General features: G+C 36.3%; 1 protein-coding gene and 1 long non-coding RNA gene across 5 annotated transcripts in view; one reads left to right on the plus strand and one right to left on the minus strand.

The window, feature by feature from the left end:
- The window catches only part of LOC127867217 (uncharacterized), an 84,850-nt gene that overhangs the window by 53,921 nt on the left and 9,916 nt on the right, over window positions 1–21,013 (minus strand). The window lies entirely within an intron of this gene.
- Window positions 1–21,013, plus strand: part of LOC127867238 (uncharacterized) — a 169,570-nt gene that overhangs the window by 8,628 nt on the left and 139,929 nt on the right. Inside the window, exons 2-5 of one of the 3 annotated variants that reach the window (XR_008043390.1) lie at window positions 7,976–8,097; window positions 10,463–10,595; window positions 11,770–11,875; window positions 13,433–16,588. This is a non-coding gene — a long non-coding RNA (uncharacterized LOC127867238). Of the gene's footprint in view, window positions 1–7,975; window positions 8,098–10,434; window positions 10,596–11,769; window positions 11,876–13,432; window positions 17,006–21,013 lie in introns of those variants that run through there. The other 2 variants (XR_008043389.1, XR_008043388.1) reach the window with 2 other exon arrangements.

A 21,013-nucleotide genomic window follows, 5' to 3' on the forward strand; every position in this document is an offset into this window, starting at 1 on the left:
TAAATTGAGAGTCCCTTCACCTTTAAAAAGAAAATAGATGAGCGGTCTGCACCCGCAAGGCGGTGCTCTTGTTTATGATTGTTTTAAGAGAAGCCTCAAAGTCGAACAAATTTTACCAATTAAATAGATCTAATTATAATTGTTTTTATAAGTGCCTGTAATTTTTCTTTCATTAATTGAGATCCTTTAAAAATTGAGTAAAAACACAGCTTTGATGTTCTTTCATGGTCATTTTAAGAGTAATAGTATGTTACTTAAACAATTATAACTATTTTATTAATAAATTGAGTAAAAGCACACCTCTGATGTTCTTTAATGATCATTTTGAGTGGAATAGTATGTTACAAATAATAGTTACGTAATAAAGATAAGCCATAAGTTGTGATTTTTAGTAAAGAATAATAACTATAATAAAATTTTAACTGAAGCACAAATTATTTTGACTAAATAAATATCATATTCATTATTGGGACAGGCCTTGACACTTACTTTTTGACAGGGTTCCTGGAGGGAACCCGACTTTCAACTTTTGGTAATCCACAGCCAAACTAGGGTTCCCTCTTGTTTCGAAGCACAGCGTAATGGCAAATAAATACGAGAAGCATACTAGTACACATTTTTTATTTCCAATATTCAATTCAGTTGCCATTTAAAATAGACCCATTAATAGCTTAAAAGCCGTGTTTTGTAAACTTTGGATATCATGTCTTCCATCAACATCATCATCATCAAATGGCCCCTCATTGTCATATTTCTGGCAAATCGTGCATACCATAGTTTTTTTCTTCATCATAGGACAACAAAGACCAGATTTTTGCCCAATCTTGAAATTGCCGATTTCTTTTTTCTTTCTCGTAAGACCTACGCGTTTCTAACCGCTCTGCATTCGTGTTTGATTTTTTGGGTTTGGGCCCTTTAACACCCTCGAGGTATCTCCACATGTTTGTTTAAATGATCAAATTTATAACCGAATTTTGTTTTTGTTGTGGGGTTGCGAAAAACGTTTTAGTAATCGACCACGAGTTACTTCCTTTACTTCCATTCGCGTAATCGGAATACTTCGCGCATGTACCACATAGTAACTGGTCCGAGATATTAAAAATACACTACTTACCATTTTGGAAGTTCGTGTTATGAACACGGCAAGAAATAAAAGATAATTACGCAGATTCAAATGTTCAATCAATACGAAGTGGTTCTATAAATTAAGGGTTCCAGGAGGATCACCCAGCTTGAAAGAGCTGGTGACCCTCACCAAAATCTGGTGTCCTCGGGTTCCCGGGACACAGTTAGTGTCGCGGCCTGTGGGATATTTATTTTGAGAAAATAAAATTGTTATGTAACATTTAAAATATAATGGCCCAATACAGCTAGTATGAACATTTTACATTGATTTGAAGTACTCAGGTGTTACCTCTCAAAAATTCATTTAACAAAAAAGTTTTTTGTTTTTGCTTTTAAATATTATTAATATCATTGAGTTAAATTATTTAAATATCAATAAGTTTTTATTACATTTGCTAATTATTATATTATTAATAATGAAATAATGTGCAAGGAAAGTTCAATTCTGTTTTAATTAGTCCAAATTAGTTATTAGTAAAAAATAAAATATCAGTGACATCCAATAATTTGATAATTAATATATGAATGCATGAAAAAATATGTTGATAGTTACAAAGTTTATTTATTTATCATATTTAACTGTAACAAGGAAAACAGTTGTGAAATTAATTTAAATTTGATTTTAGCATTTTTCAATTTACCCATTGACCATATTTAATTGGATTTAAAACAACAAACAACTACAATTGCACAACCCTGCCCAGGTTTACTCAAACTGAAATAAGGTGTTAATTGTGTATTCAAAACGGGTCTTGATTACACATTATTCTTGGTTGCATTTGTGTTCCCAAATGAGCAACATGTACAAGAAACTCAGTAAGATTTTGAGAATATTCCATTTATTCTACTAGTACATGTACACCAACATGCACTTACTAATTATTAACATGCAATCCTTACACAGTTAAACCCTCCCAAAAACAATTCTAAAACAAAAAAACCCCATACAAGCTGCTTCATAGATATTAAAAGTTAACTAAAGACTTCATAAACAAAATATTAATGATTATACTTCAACCAAAACATCACTGCGTCTTCACGACTACCTTATGTGCTGACCTGCTTGTAGGAAAAAGAAGCAAAAAATGTATTAATATAAGAAACAAACAAATTGGATCAAAATTATTATTATTTTTTCTGATACATTTTAATTAAGGTTTTCCAGCTAATTGTATAAAAACATATATTAAAAACAAAAATTCATGACCTAAAGATAAACTTTTAATATATATATTTAATATATAAATTACCTCCCTTGATTAGAATATTAATAGGTTGCAAGCCTGGATATTTAATATTAACACTTTGTAAACATCTCTAAATTGATAACGTCAACTCCGTACTTTTTAATCAGATAATTTAATTAGTGCCAAACAACTCAATTAATGTACACGCTTATCGACTAAAGGTGTGATTATCCCTATTTATACCAATTTACCGAAACCTCCACGGCATTTACTATATAAGTCCAATTTACCGAACTTGTCATTTACCGAAACCTCCATAACTCGTACTAAGTCTCCCAAAGTGGTATGATATGGTACAGTCAGTCAACTAGTTAAGAATAACCCGGCAAAAAACTTTAATTTTTTTGACCACAATAATTTCTTTCGGGATTTAGTGTTAATGTGAGAAGATGTAAAAATAAAGGGTAAAATTTATTTTGTATGATAACAAAGGCCAGACAGCATATGCAGTTTTTTTGTCAAAAATAGCCAATTCAAGTTCACCCTTCAGAGAATTATTAAAAATCATTCAACTTACAGAATTAGTATTTCAAAACATTTTCATGGCATTTGTTTTCAATCAGCAAAAAGTGTACTTGAAAATTATAAAGCCTCCTATAACCGTATGCACATATCAAAACCTAACTAATTCAATCAGTTCCGGTTAACTTTCTACTGCATTTATCTCCCTGTAAGCATAATACAAAAGCTTTCTTGCTTAAACTTTGTTGATTTATTCCTTTACCTTATGTATACCGTACTTTGGGAACATGACCCATACCCTTGAAATTGGGAATTGAAGTGTCAATTCACCCTAAATTGGGTAAATATTATTTGTAATATTTCTTGGTTAATTGTTATCGAAAAAGTGGGGATATTGTATTGACATTGTAATGATGATAGTTTTTTGATATTTGAAAACCTTTTTAACACATTAAAGTAGCATAATAAAAAAACATGCTAAAATTTCATTAGTTAAATTTTAAAAGAAGTTACGATAATGTCCCTACAAGAACATGCATCATTTGTAACAAATACTATTGATGTGCGTCTGTCCGTCCGTCTGTCCGTCCTGGCCACCTGCTCCTCCTACACTATTAGCACTAGAACCTTGAAACTTACCAACATGGTAGCTATGAGCATATGTGCGACTGTGACAGTGACGGAATTTTGATCTGACCCCTGGGTCAAAAGTTATGGGGGTTGGGGCGAGCCGGGTCAGAGATTTTCACTCATTTTTTTATGTTATTTTACATTAACTTCTTCATTTCTGCACCGATTTACTTCAAATTGATACTGAGCCTCTCTTATGACACAAAGGTCAATCTCAACTATGTATGGCCCCATTACCAACCAGGGTTCGACATTAACTTTTTTTACAGCCAGACCATCGCACCAGCTCCTCTTAAAATGTACTAGCCCGAATCTGATGTCTACTAGACCATAAATGACATAGCAAATAAACACAATTGTGTCGTGTAACTGTTTAATCAGGTTTTATCAGTAAATAATTAGTGAACACAAAAGTTATTTTGATGCATAGAGTAAAAAATAAAATAAAACTATTTAACAACATAAATTGATTGTTATAATTTTACTGTTTATCACCAGTTAAACAAATGATGTCTGTACAGCAGGTGACATTTATTCAACGTCATCAAACTCTGGCCTCCTTGACAGCTGTGCTCCATGCTACCACAGCTCCAAGGCCCTTTTTCCATCATAATCTGTGTCAGTTTTACTGTCAGATTCTCTATTATGCTTCCCCAAAAAAAAATTTTTTTTGGGGGGGGGGGAGCATATAGTCGCCGCTTCATCTGTCCGTGCGTCCGTGCACAGTTTTTGTCTGGGCTATTTCTCAGCAATTAACGACCGCAAAATTTCATTAATATTCATGACAACTTGACCAATGGAAACAAGCAATTTGTGTGGGAAGCTCTCCTTCGCTTCTAAAAATAGCGATGAATCATGTGAATGCTCCGCATTTATTTACATACGCTAGTTTTGTTCTGATGTGAATAACGGATACAAGAGTTATTTTAAACATTAAGAGAAAAAGAAAAAAATCAGTATAGATTTATAATGTACGACCAGTCGCACAAGCTAGCCCACAGTTTTACTAGCCCGACCACCGATCTTACTAGACAATGTCTGTCGTACATGCCTTAGTGTCGAACCCTGCCAACCCTGGGGCGTCCCGGCCACATAATTGCCTTTTACTATAATTTCATCATTTCTACGCCGATTCACTTCAAATTGATACTGAAACTCTCTTATGACAATACGGTCAATCTCAGCTACATGTATGCATGGCTCCATTACCAACCCTAGGGCACCCCGCCCACATAGGCCACGCCCACCCAAAATTGCCTTTTACTATAATTTATTTCTACATCGATTCACTTCAAATTAATACTGAACCACTCTTATGACAATATGGACAATCTCAGCTATGCATGGCCCCATTACCAACCCTGGGGCGCCCCGCCCACATAGGCCACGCCCACCCAAAATTGCCTTTAACTATAATTTCTTCATTTCTACACCGATTCACTTCAAATTGATACTGAACCTCTCTTATGACAATACAGTTAATCTCAACTATGCATGGCCCCATTACCAACCCTGGGGCGCCCAGCCCACATAGGCCACGCCCACCCAAAATTGCCTTTTACTATAATTTCTTCATTTCTACACCAATTTATTTCAAATTGATACTGAACCTCTTTTTATGACAATAAGGTCAATCTCAACTAAGCATAGTGCCATTGCCAACCCTGGGGTGCCCCGCCCACATAGGCCACGCCTACCCAAAATTGCCTTTTACTATAATTTCTTCATTTCTACACTGATTTAATTCAAATTAATACTAAACATCTCTTATGACAATACAGTCAATCTCAACTATGTAAGGCCCCATTACCAACCCTGGGGTGCCCCGCCCATAATAGGCCACACCCACCCAAAATTGTCTTGTACTATAATTTCTTCATTTCTACACCGATTCACTTCTAATTGATACTGAACTTCTCTTATGACAATACGGTTAATCTTAACTATGTATGGCCCCATTACCAACCCTGGGGTGCCCCGCCCATAATAGGCCACACCCACATAGGCCACGCCCACCCAAAATTGCCTTTTACTATAATTTCTTCATTTCTACACCAATTTATTTCAAATTGATACTGAACCTCTTTTATGACAATAAGGTCAATCTCAACTATGCATAGTGCCATTGCCAACCCTGGGGTGCCCCGCCCACATAGGCCACGCCTACCCAAAATTGCTTTTTACTATAATTTCTTCATTTCTACACCGATTTACTTCAAATTGATACTAAACATCTCTTATGACAATACAGTCAATCTCAACTATGTAAGGCCCCATTACCAACCCTGGGGTGCCCCGACCCATAATAGGCCACACCCACCCAAAATTGTCTTGTACTATAATTTCTTCATTTCTACACCGATTCACTTCTAATTGATACTGAACTTCTCTTATGACAATACGGTTAATCTTAACTATGTATGGCCCCATTACCAACCCTGGGGCGCCCCGCCCATAATAGGCCACACCCACATAGGCCACACCCACCCAAAATTGCCTTTTACTATAATTTCTTCATTTCTACACTGATTTACTTCAAATTGATACTGAACCTCTTTTATGACAATACAGTCAATCTCAACTATGCATGGCGCCATTACCAACCCTGGGGGGCCCCGCCCACATAGGCCACGCCCACCCAAAATTTCCTTTTTTATAATTTCTACACCGATTTACTTCAAATTAATACTGAACCACTCTTATGACAATATGGACAATCTCAGCTATGCATGGCCCCATTACCAACCCTGGGGCGCCCCGCCCATAATAGGCCACACCCACCCAAAATTGCCTTTAACTATAATTTCTTCATTTGTACACCGATTCACTTCTAATTGATACTGAACCTCTCTTATGACAATACAGTTAATCTCAACTATGCATGGCCCCATTACCAACCCTGGGGCGCCCAGCCCACATAGGCCACGCCCACCCAAAATTGCCTTTTACTATAATTTCTTCATTTCTACACCAATTTATTTCAAATTGATACTGAACCTCTTTTTATGACAATAAGGTCAATCTCAACTAAGCATAGTGCCATTGCCAACCCTGGGGTGCCCCGCCCACATAGGCCACGCCTACCCAAAATTGCCTTTTACTATAATTTCTTCATTTCTACACCGATTTACTTCAAATTAATACTAAACATCTCTTATGACAATACAGTCAATCTCAACTATGTAAGGCCCCATTACCAACCCTGGGGTGCCCCGCCCATAATAGGCCACACCCACCCAAAATTGTCTTGTACTATTATTTCTTCATTTCTACACCGATTTACTTCTAATTGATACTGAACTTCTCTTATGACAATACGGTTAATCTTAACTATGTATGGCCCCATTACCAACCCTGGGGTGCCCCGCCCATAATAGGCCACACCCACATAGGCCACGCCCACCCAAAATTGCCTTTTACTATAATTTCTTCATTTCTACACCAATTTATTTCAAATTGATACTGAACCTCTTTTATGACAATAAGGTCAATCTCAACTATGCATAGTGCCATTGCCAACCCTGGGGTGCCCCGCCCACATAGGCCACGCCTACCCAAAATTGCTTTTTACTATAATTTCTTCATTTCTACACCGATTTACTTCAAATTGATACTAAACATCTCTTATGACAATACAGTCAATCTCAACTATGTAAGGCCCCATTACCAACCCTGGGGTGCCCCGACCCATAATAGGCCACACCCACCCAAAATTGTCTTGTACTATAATTTCTTCATTTCTACACCGATTCACTTCTAATTGATACTGAACTTCTCTTATGACAATACGGTTAATCTTAACTATGTATGGCCCCATTACCAACCCTGGGGCGCCCCGCCCATAATAGGCCACACCCACATAGGCCACACCCACCCAAAATTGCCTTTTACTATAATTTCTTCATTTGTACACTGATTCACTTCAAATTGATACTGAACCTCTTTTATGACAATACAGTCAATCTCAACTATGCATGGCGCCATTACCAACCCTGGGGGGCCCCGCCCACATAGGCCACGCCCACCCAAAATTTCCTTTTTTATAATTTCTACACCGATTTACTTCAAATTGATACTGAACATCTCTTATGACAATACGGTCAATCTCAACTATGTATGGCCCCATTACCAACCCTGGGGCGCCCCGCCCATAATAGGCCACACCCACCCAAAATTGTCTTTTACTATAATTTCTTCATTTCTACACAGATTCACTTCTAATTGATACTGAACTTCTCTTATGACAATACGGTAAATCTCAACTATGCATAGCCCCATTACCAACCCTGGGGCGCCCCTGGGTCAAACATGCGGCGTGGGGATACACGTCGGCCTCTGCCGCGCCATTTCTAGTTGACAAATATGTTACTTTTTCCCTGTGTTTGAAAATGTTGAGATATTTCTGGGTAAGGGCCTGCACCATCAATATTTTGTTAAACACTGTAGCCACCATATTGCTTATTGACTCCAGTATGCTTAATCTTTGTGTATCTTTCTCATTTATTTTGCAGATTGGGTTAAGCATGTTGCCACAGCTCTTCTCTTCACATTTGAATCCATGGGTTAAGTTAAACTCAAGTGTGAATCATAGACCAGTGAGGCTTGAAACTGGAACTGGTCATGTTATTAAAAGGTATTTATAAAAATAACAAAATAAAAGCAAGCAGAGTGTTGTTGCATTATGGAATTTATTAAAGACACATGGATGTGATCTATTTCTTGACAAATCCTTGCATTATAACAGAAAGTGAAGTTGTTTCCTGCCTAAAATGCTTGAACTTTTTAGTGCAAAGACTATATATTTTGTAAAACAAACCATAATAACTCTTGTTGGTGCATTGTAACCCAACAAAACCTTTTCCAATGTTCACACAATGTTTTCCCCCACTGAACGGATACTGATACCTTTCTCTTAAAACTAATAAAGGAGCTGTATAACAAAGGTTTATGTTGTGCTTTATAATTATTGTGTACTGTTATATACTATATATTATATTTTTATGCCCCCCCCTTCGAAGAAGAGGGGGTATATTGCTTTGCACATGTCGGTCGGTCGGTCTGTCGGTCGGTCCGTCCACCAGGTGGTTTCCGGATGATAACTCAAGAACGCTTGGGGCTAGGATCATGAAACTTCATAGGTACATTGATCATGACTTGCAGATGACCCCTATTGATTTTGAGGTCACTAGTTCAAAGGTCAAGGTCACGGTAACCCGAAATAGTAAAATGGTTTCCGGATGATAACTCAAGAACGCATACGCCTAGGATCATGAAACTTCATGGGTAGATTGATCATGACTCGCAGATGACCCCTATAGATTTTGAGGTCAAAGGTCAAGGTCACAGTGACCCGAAATAGTAAAATGGTTTCTGGATGATAACTCAAGAACGCATACACCTAGGATCATGAAACTTCATGGGTAGATTGATCATGACTCGCAGATGACCCCTATTGATTTTGAGGTCACTAGGTCAAAGGTCAAGGTCACGGTGACCCGAAAAAGTAAAATGGTTTTCGGATGATAACTCAAGAACGCATATGCCTAGGATCATAAAACTTCATAGGTAGATTGATCATGACTCGCAGATAACCCCTATTGAATTCGAGGTCACAAGGTCAAAGGTCAAGGTCACGGTGACCCAAAATAGTAAAATGATTTTCGGATGATAACTCAAGAACGCTTTTGCCTAGGTTCATGACACTTCATAGGTACATTGATCGTGACTCGCAGATGACCCCTATTGATTTTCAGGTCACTAGGTCAAAGGTCAAGGTCACAGTGACAAAAAACATATTCACACAATGGCTGCCACTACAACGGACAGTCCATATGGGGGGCATGCATGTTTTACAAACAGCCCTTGTTTACAAAGACAATAAGCAAATAATAATGTTAAACTCGTTATAATTATTGAGCTATGTTTTGGCATTGTATGGTCATTGTTCCCTATGTATTAATCTCTTCCATATTTCATTCTTTTTATGTCCCCCACTATAGAAATGGGGGACATATTGTTTTTGCCCTTTCTGTTGGTTGGTTTGCGCCAACTTTAACATTTGCAATAACTTTTGCAATATTGAAGATAGGAACATGGTATTTGGCATGCATATGTATCTCATGGAGCTTCACATTTTGAGTGGTGAAAGGTCAAGGTCATCATTCAAGGTCAAAGGTCAAATATATGGGTCAAAATCGCTCATTTAATGTACACTTTTGCAGTATTTCAATATTCAAGATAGCAACTTGATATTTGGCATGCATGTGTATCTCATGGAGCTGCACAATTTGAGTGGTGAAAGGTGAAGGTCAAGGTCATCCTCGAAGGTCAGATGTCAAATATATGCGGCCAAAATCGCTCATTTTATGAGTACTTTTGCAATATTGAAGATAGCAACTTGATATTTGGCATGCATATGTATCTCATGAAGCTGCACATTTTGAGTGGTGAAAGGTCAAGGTCAGAGGTCAAATATATGTGGCCCAAATCGCTAATTTTATGAATACTTTTGCAATATTGAAGATAGCAACTTGATATTCGGCATGCATGTGTATCTCATGGAGCTGCACATTTTGAGTGGTGAAAGGTCAAGGTCATCCTTCAAGGTCAAATATATGGGTCAAAATTGCTCATGTAATGTCACTTCTGCAATATTGAAGCTAGCAATTTTATATTTGAAATGCATGTGTATCTCATGGAGCTGCACATTTTGAGTGGTAAAGGGTCAAGGTCAAGGTCATCCTACAATGTCAAACGTCATATAGGGGGACATTGTGTTTCACAAACACATCTTGTTTAATTTGAACTTTTTTTAAATACTGTATTTTGTATTTTAATAAAACACATGCTGTTATTGCACATGTTTGTTTATGATTAAGTAAAAATAAACTATACTGTTCTACTCTGTTATTAATAAGGTCAATCAGAAGAATTATATTTCTTAATTTAATTGACTTTCATATCCAAGCAGATTTTTGTTGCTTGCATCTTCTGAACAGACCCCTCCAGGCCTCCACCAAGACAACTGCTTGTGCAGCGAAATGAAGAGGGCATTTGATGAGATTGTGGAGGTCTTTCTGGCCTACCTATCAGCTGTATGACAACCTTGAAAAAAATCCAGCCTAGGCAGGGGTAAAACATTTCTACCTTGGCTTGACTCTGCTGGTGTTTGTTCTGATGGGCAAGTAAATTGTCCATGTTTAAACTTGTAAAATGCCATAAAATGAAAAAAACAACATCAACTCCACATGTCACATTCTAAAATAAATACTTTTGAAAACCATAGATAGTATGTAGGTATTACGCTGCCAATGCCCAACATGTACAAATACATGTATATGAAAGTAAAGAATAATTCAAACGTTTTTAGTAAGAAACATTGTCTTTCATTCCTTGTTTATGTATTTTGTATCATATACTGTATTATATGAATATTTACTAGTAATAACTTAAAATTAATATCATATAAAAACATTATGAATTAATGTACGCACTTAAGCAAACGCTGAAACATGCAGTGAATTTTTCCAAAAAGATTAGCGATACAATAAATATTTTGCTGTTTCCCAATGGCAAACTGTAACATTCCCCCACCCCCCAAAAGTCTGACTAAAATTTTCCCAAAATATGCCAAACTTTATCAATACACCCAATATGATTATAAATATTATACTGCAATAATTCCGTAGCCCGAGTGCCATCAGATTGTGTCAAGTTGCCCAACAACAACAGGGTCAGCTGAATGATTTTACTGCGAAGATGATTGTTAATAAAAAAGATATGGGTTCTAAAAATGTTTGGCATTATTATAGCCATTTAGTCTTTTATTAACTGTAGAACATATAGTGGATTTGTCTGTATCCAAACATGTTTGTTGTTTGTTTTTTTTTGGGGGGGGGGGGATGGGGGTGTATCAGTATCTGTGACAGATCATTAGTTTTGTTTTCAATTTAATCCCTTACGGGTGTATTTCTCTTCACAAATTGCTGACATTAATGCAGACAGACCAACTGACAGATTGGCTACAAAATACTTTTTTACTGCATGGGTATAACAAATTAAAAAAACAACAGATGTTTACATAGTTATTGATTTTGCGCTTACTGCAACTGAGCATAGAAGTATGGGAACATAACAATGAATTGGACTTCTCAAACAAGCTGTTATATAACAGTGATGTCGTAAAGAAAGTTTAGGCAGTGGGACAAAGCCAGAAATTGCACAAGGTCATGGAAAAAACATGGAGGAGGCTAGACCTTTTTACTTTGCTCCTTGAAACTTAAATTTCTTTATATTTTCATTTCAGATAAGCCTTCAGATGAATCAAGAATTGTCAGTGAAACAGAGTTGTTATTTTGGCACATAACAACTTCGTTCACAGCTGCAACATGGAATGAAAATCCATGTTACAAGTACGCTTGTGGAGTAATTTCATGCATTTTTATGCCCCCTTTCGAAGAATAGGGGGTATATTGCTTTGCACATGTCGGTCGGTCGGTCTGTCGGTCGGTCGATCCGTCCACCAGGTGGTTTCCGGATGATAACTCAAGAACGCTAAGGCCTAGGATCATGAAACTTCATAGGTACATTGATCATGACTCGCAGATGACCCCTATTGATTTTGAGGTCACTAGGTCAAAGGTCAAGGTCACGGTGACCCGAAATAGTAAAATGGTTTCCGGATGATAATTCAAGAACGCTTATGCCTAGGATCATGAAACTTGATAGGTAGATTGACCATGACCCCTATTGATTTTCAGGTCACTAGGTCAAAGGTCAAGGTCACGGTGACCCAAAATAGTAAAATGGTTTCCGGATGATAACTCAAGAACGCTTATGCCTAGGATCATGAAACTTGATAGGTAGATTGATCATGACTCGCAGATGACCCCTATTGATTTTGAGGTCACTCGGTCAAAGGTAAAGGTCACGGTGACCCGAAATAGTAAAATGGTTTCCGGATGATAACTCAAGAACGCTTATGCCTAGGATCATGAAACTTGATAGGTACATTGATCATGACTGGCAGATGACCCCTATTGATTTTCAGGTCACTAGGTCAAAGGTCAAGGTAACAGTGACCCGAAATAGTAAAATGGTTTCCCGATGATAACTCAGGAAAGCTTATGGCTAGGATCATGAAACTTCAAAGGTACATTGATCATGACACGTAGATGACCCCTATTGATTTTCAGGTCACTAGGTCAAAGGTCAAGGTCACAGTGACAAAAACATATTTACAAAATGGCTGTCACTACAACTGAGAGCCCATATGGGGGGCATGCATGTTTTACAAACAGCCCTTGTTACTAAGGAAATTGAAATTATTGTTATTTCTTCTATTTAATATTGTTAAATGAATATTAAAAAAAGGATTTGAATTTTTTATGCATAGGACTTGAGCCACACAAAAAAGGCTCTTGCTAGCATAGGTTATGTAAACAGTCACTGTTCACAGTCAGGCGCACATATGACAAGGAGCTTTAACATTCTAATATTAAATTTGAAAATAATTAAGTTTCTTATTGTTGTGCAATTTTAAAATATTTAACTAAGTAGTGATGGGTTTTGTACTTCTATTTGCAGTGTTTACAATGGCATTGATAATTTTATTCTATATTGTAGTAAATATTTATGTTAGCTGTTCATCTAAAAAATTTGTTAAAAACCATTTTGCAAGTAAAAAAAATGTATGGATTATGGTTTAAAAAAATGTTTTTATTGATGGTGATTTACTATGATACACACGGCTCAAACTAGTGATACTTTTGTAAGTTATTGTCCTTTCTTTATTGAAATCTGTATGGAACATAATTGCCAAGTTACTAATAAGCAAATTAAGACAAAATTTTGCATTACGTCACAAGTCAATGTTAAATAATATTCTGGCTCGTGAGATAAAAAATGATGCTAAAAAGGAACAAAATCATTATCCAGTATGTAAGAAATCAAAACTTTTTTAATTTCAGGCTACATGTGCTTTTGAAAGAACTTGTGCACAGAGTTAATGAAGGATAGCTGAAGTTGATGATTACACATAAATAGAAGAAGGGCTCATGAACAAAAGACAGCATGGAGAGCCCAGGGTGTGCTCTTGTGTTCAGTCCTTTAAATATGACGTGTGAATTGTTAGTCATGTAAATTTAGCTTGCTGCCACTCTGATGGCAAAGATAAATTGCTGAACAATCATACATCCCATTTTGCTCAATCATGATTAAACTTTGTCAGAATATTTATCACAACAATATGTTGACATGATTTGAATCTGGATTATGTGCCTCCTTAAACTAGATCACACAATCAAATCTTTGAAATAAAATTCTCATTTAACAGGCCATATTTTGTAGGCTAGCTCCTTCTTGATGAATCTTGGTCAAACTTGATGTTTACAGTGACAATATTTAGGTAAAGTTCCAATGTGGGTCACATGCATAAAAATTCTAGACCAATTCTTATAAAAACAAAAAGGCCATGATGGCCCTGAATCGCTCACCTGTCTAACCTTGCTACATCAACTTAAATTCTATCAGACCCATATACAATCCCAAGAAAGATTTCATTAATTAATACATTCTGACAAAATGTCATTAAGACATGATGAAAACTGTGACCTCTTTCATCTACACAAGGTTTTACTAGAACTGGCCCGGTGACCTAATTTTTGACCCCAGACGACCCATATACGATCAAAAATCAGATATTATCAAGATAAACATTCTCGCCATACTTCATTAAGATCAGATGAAAACTATGACCTCTATTGTCTACACAAGGTTTTTCTATGATTTGACCTAGTGACCTAGTTTTTGACCACAGATGACCCAAATACAATCCCAACCCAGATTTCATCAAGATTAACATTCTGGCCAAATTTAATTAAGTTTGGATGAAAACTGTGACCTCTATTGTCTACAAAAGTAGTTATTTTAATTTGACCTAGTGACCTAGTTTTTGACCCTAGATGACCCAAATTCAATCCCAACACAGATTTTAACAAGACAAATATTCTGACAATATTTAATAAAGATCTGATGAAAACTGTGACCTCTATTGTCTACAGCAGGGTTTTTCTATGATTTGACCTAGTGACCTGGTTTCTGACCCCAGATGACCCAAATACAATCCAAATCCAGATTTTATCAAGATAAATATTCTGACCAAAATCATAAAGATTGGATGAAAACTGTGACCTCTATTGTCTACATAAGGTTTTTCTAATATTTGACCTATTGACCTAGTTTTTGACCCCAGGTGACCCAAATACAATCCCAACCCAGATTTCATCAAGATAAACATTCTGATCAAATTTTATTACGATTGGATGAAAACTGTGAGCTCTATTGTCTACACAAGGTTTTTCTATTATTTGACCTAGTGACCTAGTTTTTGACCCCAGATGACCCAAATACAATCCCAACCCAGATTTCATCAAGACAAACATTCTGACCAAATTTCATAAAGATTGGATGAAAACTGTGACCTCTATTGTCTAAACAAGGTTTTTCCATTATTTGACCTAGTGACCTAGTTTTTTACCTCAGATGACCCAAATACAATCCCAACCCAGATTTCATCAAGATAAACATTCTGACCAAATTTCATAAAGATTGGATGAAAACTCCGACCTCTACTGTCTACACAAGGTTTTTCTATTATTTGACCTAGTGACCAAGTTTTTGACCTAGTGACCTAGTTTTTGACCCCAGATGACCCAAATACAATCCCAACCCAGATTTCATCAAGAAAAACATTCTGACCAAATTTAATAAAGATTGGATGAAAACTGTGACCTCTACTGTCTACACAAAAAAATTGTTGACGGTTTTTCTATTATTTGACCTAGTGACCTTGTTTTTGACCTCAGATGACCCAACTACAATCCCAACCCAGATTTCATCATGATAAACATTCTGGCCAAATTTCATAAATATTGGATGAAAACGGAGACCTCTATTGTCAACACAAGGTTTTTCTATTATTTGACCTAGTGACCTAGTTTTTTACCCCAGATGACCCAAATACAATCCCAACCAAGATTTTATCAAGATAAACATTCTGACCAAATTTCATAAAGATTGGATGAAAACTGTTACCTCTACTGTGTTCACAAACAAATTGTTGAAGGACGCACGCACAAACGGACGCCGGACATCACACGGTCACATAACTTCACCATGTCACTTCATGACAGGTGAGCTAATAATCATAACACCCTAGAGGCCACATTAATGAATCAATATTGATTAAATCCGGTCCAAATATTTATCTTGACACTATCTGGAGTTAGAAACTGGGTCGTGCATGTCCAAAAACTTGGTCACCACGTAAAATCTTAGAAAAATCTTTGTACAACTTTTGAAGCCACATTTACTTTGTATGTTTTATCTTGCCGATTCCAAGGCCATGCTTGAAAAAATTTTATGTGCTTAGGCTTTAGAATCATCATGACCCTATTGTTGAGATGAAGAATTGCAATAATGCAACTCTTTTACACAGAAATTACCCTTTTTTATGCCCTCCTTCGAAGAAGCGGGGGTATATTGCTTTGCTCATGTCAGTCGGTCCGTCCACCAGGTGGTTGTCAGACGATAACTCAAGAACGCTTGGGCCTAGGATCATGAAACTTCATAGGTACATTGATCATGACTTGCAGATGACCCCTATTGATTTTGAGGTCACTAGGTCAAAGGTCAAGGTCACGGTGACCCGAAATAGTAAAATGGTTTTTGAATAATAACTCAAGAACGCATACGCCTAGGATCATGAAACTTCATGGGTAGATTGATCATGACTCGCAGATGACCCCTATTGATTTTGAGGTCACTAGGTCAAAGGTCAAGGTGACCCGAAATAGTAAAATGGTTTTCGGATGATAACTCAAGAACGCATATGCCTAGGATCATGAAACTTCACAGGTAGATTGATCATGACTCGCAGATGACGCCTATTGATTTTGAGGCCACAAGGTCAAAGGTCAAGGTCACGGTGACCCGAAATAGTAAAATGATTTTCGGATGATAACTCAAGAACGCTTTTGCCTAAGATCATGACACTTCATAGGTACATTGATTGTGACTCGCAGATGACCCCTATTGATTTTCAGGTCACTAGGTCAAAGGTCAAGGTCACAGTGACAAAAAACGTATCCACACAATGGCTGCCACTACAACGGACAGCCCATATGGGGGGCATGCATGTTTTTACAAACAGCCCTTGTCATGAAATGAATCATCCAGTAAATAGTAAGCATGTGTTAAATACAGAAAACATTAGAATATGACCAAGTGGAATGTGATGAAATACAAAGTGAATATTGTTTATGTGGATTATCATTAAATAGTGGAAAAGTGGACTATAACAAATCATAGAGTAAAATTGGTGATTGGTTAGTTTTAAGTGAATGTGAAGAAATACAAAGTGGCTTTGCTACTGCCATTGGATAAATCCATGAGGAGTTTGAAAAGTGTGTAATAGTTAATAAATACTCGGTATGTATTATCAGTACACAATATTGGATACGTAACTAAACTAATAAATGGAATGTGAGGAAATGCAAAAGGACATTTCTATTGTCTTAGTGAATAAATCATTGATTAGTGTGAAGAGTGTGAAACATAATCAGGGATAAGCAAGCATCTATCAATAAACATTAATAGAGGTTTGGAAAAGTAACTAAACTTGTGTTTACTATGAAGTGTTCAATGTTGAGAGTGTGATGAAGTTTCTGTAACAAAACTGAATAATAATGAAATACACTACAAATGGTAAGTTCTTTTACTTAATTATTGCTCAACACATTAATGATTATAATATCTTTGAAAATATTTTTTCATGTTTACTTGATCAAACTAATATTTTGATCAAAGGAAGAAATCAGCATTTTTTATTGAAAAATTATTTGCCTCATAAATTAATTTAAGATGTAAGCAGTAAAAAACATTAGTGCAATTAGTTCATGATTTTACCCAGAACCCAATTTAGGACAATTGAGGTACTAAAAAATGCCATTCTTCAAATAAGCCAATTGTAATGCTGAAATGAATTCATGAACGTTCCCCAATTATCTTAAGTGACTGACCACTACTTGAATCTGCAATCCTTGGATTTCTAGTCTGGTACTTTAGCAAATGAGGTATCAGGTTGGTTTTTTGTGGGTCAAGAAAAATTGTACGTGTATTTGATAGTTTTTCTGCTTAAAAAAAAGTCAAATAGAAAATGACATGGATCTGCATGTTGTATACCCTAATACTATTGGAGCTATTCCAGGACTATCTATCTCATAGTACTGCCTCACGCTCTCGCGAGTATTATGGGCAGGATGCGTGTTGACTGTTAGTAAAGTAAAAGCTGAGAGAGATATCTTTTAGCAAAGTAAGAATTTGTACAATAATAAAGATAGTGTTGTTAGGTGATTAAGAGATTTTGAAGTCATATAATATACAAGGGATAAAAATGGATAAAAACAATTCCCATGGGTTTAGTTGCTAAGTTGGGCTACTGCCTGATTGAAGCTCAAGATCAGGCAGCATTGCGACGGGGTGGGGTAAATGACAATTTCTTCACTGTCATAAATCCAAACATGAAAACAAAATACAAACAATCAAAATAGCGTTACTTACATAAAAATTAACTTAGCCGGGCTAATTTATTATTATCACGGTCCATGGATTGACATTCATATGAAATACCAACTAAGGTAACCAGCACCTTTTTAAGACTGCCATAATTATGCTTAAACGTTAACACAAACGTGCACCCCACCAAAGGCCAAGAACTAACCCGTGTTTGCTTCACAGGCAGCAGTATCATAAATTTGCCCCCCCCCCCCCCGGGACCCTATCCCCCCCCCCCCCCCGAGCTTACCCTAGACCTATTGTGTATGGTTTGACGTTTCAACAACGAATATTGACAAAAATACACAGTATGAAAAAATAACCCTCGTATATGTATTATATATACACAAGGTATGAAACGTACTATATGCCTATTGCTGAAAGATTGTGGAACACTGGACGTGACCTTTTTCACCGAAAACACACATGTTCCCATGCAGTTGCCGACAAAATGCAACTGGATTCGTTAAAAGACAGTAAAAGCAACGTGATTACACAACTTACCGATCTCCTGCTCGGCTAATAACTTTAATATTCAATTATATTTGACTTTCTCGCTATATGGCAACTCGGTATTTCATCTACACATGTACACCATTTTAATTTTATAACGCGTCACACGGAGTGAGTGTATATTGATAGGAGATGAATCGAGTATTTGACCCTTACTGTAGTAAATTCAACCTTATGCAAAAACTATTCATCCGATTTTATTGGTGTATACGTTATCTTGTTGCTTATTAAATCCTCTTTCAAAAAAATATAACTTTTAGTAGATTCCCGTTGTTATTAATGGATTTATAGCGAGTTAAACACAAGAAATACACATTTTATGTTTTACCACCGCGCGTTTTACCGTGTCGTGGCTATCGATCTTTTGTAAGTAGCGTACAGCGAAGCGCCGAGGTTATACATTTTGATGTACCCACTCACGTCTTTTGTTAAATTATAGTTTCATTTCTCGGCCGATTTTGACAAATTATATATCATTAGAAAGCTTACGTTACGTAGTTTTCAGATATATAAATATATATTGAGTTTTTCTTTCTGATTTGGGCAGCCCGGCGAGTTATAACTTTAACTTTTGCAAATATCATACCGTTTTGGAGTTTTAGAATCTAGATTTACGGTTGACATGTTCGTACTTAATACCAATTTGTAGCGTTTATATTTGGAGTTCAGTTTTAAAAATAACATCTTGCTTAGGAGAATAGAATTCTGTATACGATAGAAAAAAAATTGTTTAAAAACGAAAGTAATTCAGGAATGAAGGCGGAAGAAAGTAGCGCGCGTTCCGAACGCACCGAACTGATGTTACGGTCTTGGCGATTATGCTTTTGTTAGATACCGGCCATTGAATTTCCTTTGCCATGATTATTATATTTTTTATGGAATATATTGAAATATTTGGTTTATGAGACATATCAATAAAGCTAATAATTAATGAAGCTTAATAAATTAAGGATTTCGGCTCTTGTTTATAACACAGAAAGGGTGTTAATTTTATGACGAGACCGCGTATATAGCGGACCCTCTTGATATTTTTCGGCTTTGCATACTTCAAATAAAATGGGTGTAAAAAACATTCATCGTTTGTTGTTTATTATCAAAAAGGTAATTATGTATAATTATATATGAAAGGTTATTTACCTTAAATTATCAATTAATTAAAATTGTTTTAAGATTCTTGAAAATCACGGTCGGTGTTACGCAGGTCATTTCGTATTTTGACATCAGTGCATCATGTCCAACTATTCAAAATCGGATTTTTTTCACTGGGACGATGACGACTTAGATTTAGACGAATTGTTAGGTGAATACACATGTAGCAGTGATGATTCTGAGAATGTTCAACCATGTAAGAAAGTAAAAGTGACAAAAGCAATCGAATCAGTGGGTGTCTACCAGTGTACAGAGTGCCCAAAAAGTTACAAGACAATGTCTCGATTTCGGGGTCATATGATTTCCAAGCACGGATACGAAAGAGTGAATGGTAAATATTTCATTTGTTTGAGCATGCTTATTTCGTCAATTGCATCTGAATCGGAGTGTCTTATTGCTACTGGTAAAGAGTAACACATCTTGTTCAGCTTCACAAATTTGACCTTTTTATGAATTCCTTGTATCTTGTCTTCTAGACTTTGTGCGCTCTTTCTTTCGCTTTGTATAGCATTAATTAGCCAAGCTTATATGAGCCGCATCATTGGAATAGGACCTGAATGTAATTGCAACCAGTGTGGATCCAGATCAGCCTTCGTTCGAAAGGGCGGTCTGATCAGGAGCTAGAATGTCCGTCTAACATATTTTGTATACTGACTGAATATCGAAAAGGTTGGATCCTGATGAGACTGCACTTTCGAGCCAGCTGATAATTGAATTGAAAACAATACAATAACAATACTATATTTTATTTAAGTCTCACGCTTCATGATATAATACATTGAAAATACTATATAATACTATATATAAGAGTGGTTAAGGTTTAAACATTAAAAATCCTGCCATTAAAATTCCTGCAGTTTTCATTGCAAAAAGTCGCGTTGTGAGAAAATGGACCTTAAGGTGATTGCGAACATTTAAGATCCAGATCAGCGTGTGCTTGAAAGCGCAGTCTGATCAGGATTCAATCTGTTCAATACTCATGCCAGTAAGTCAAAGATTTTAACGGAACAGTTTTGATCTTGATCAGACTGAGGTGATCCAAACTTGTCGCAATCGCTGTAAGGTCCCTTTTCCTCATGACGAGGCTCATTAGCCTCATATATATATATAATATATATATATATATATAATAATATATATAAAGAGTTCACTTTTAGAATTTAACAACAAGAGATGAATATATATGATAATATATATAGAGTTCACTTTTAGAATGTTACAACAAGAGATGAAGACTTTCAAAAAGCAGTCCAGACATCAATTGTTAGGACATA

The sequence above is a fragment of the Dreissena polymorpha genome, chromosome 2 (genome assembly GCF_020536995.1).
Source record: "Dreissena polymorpha isolate Duluth1 chromosome 2, UMN_Dpol_1.0, whole genome shotgun sequence".
NCBI lineage: Eukaryota > Metazoa > Mollusca > Bivalvia > Myida > Dreissenidae > Dreissena > Dreissena polymorpha.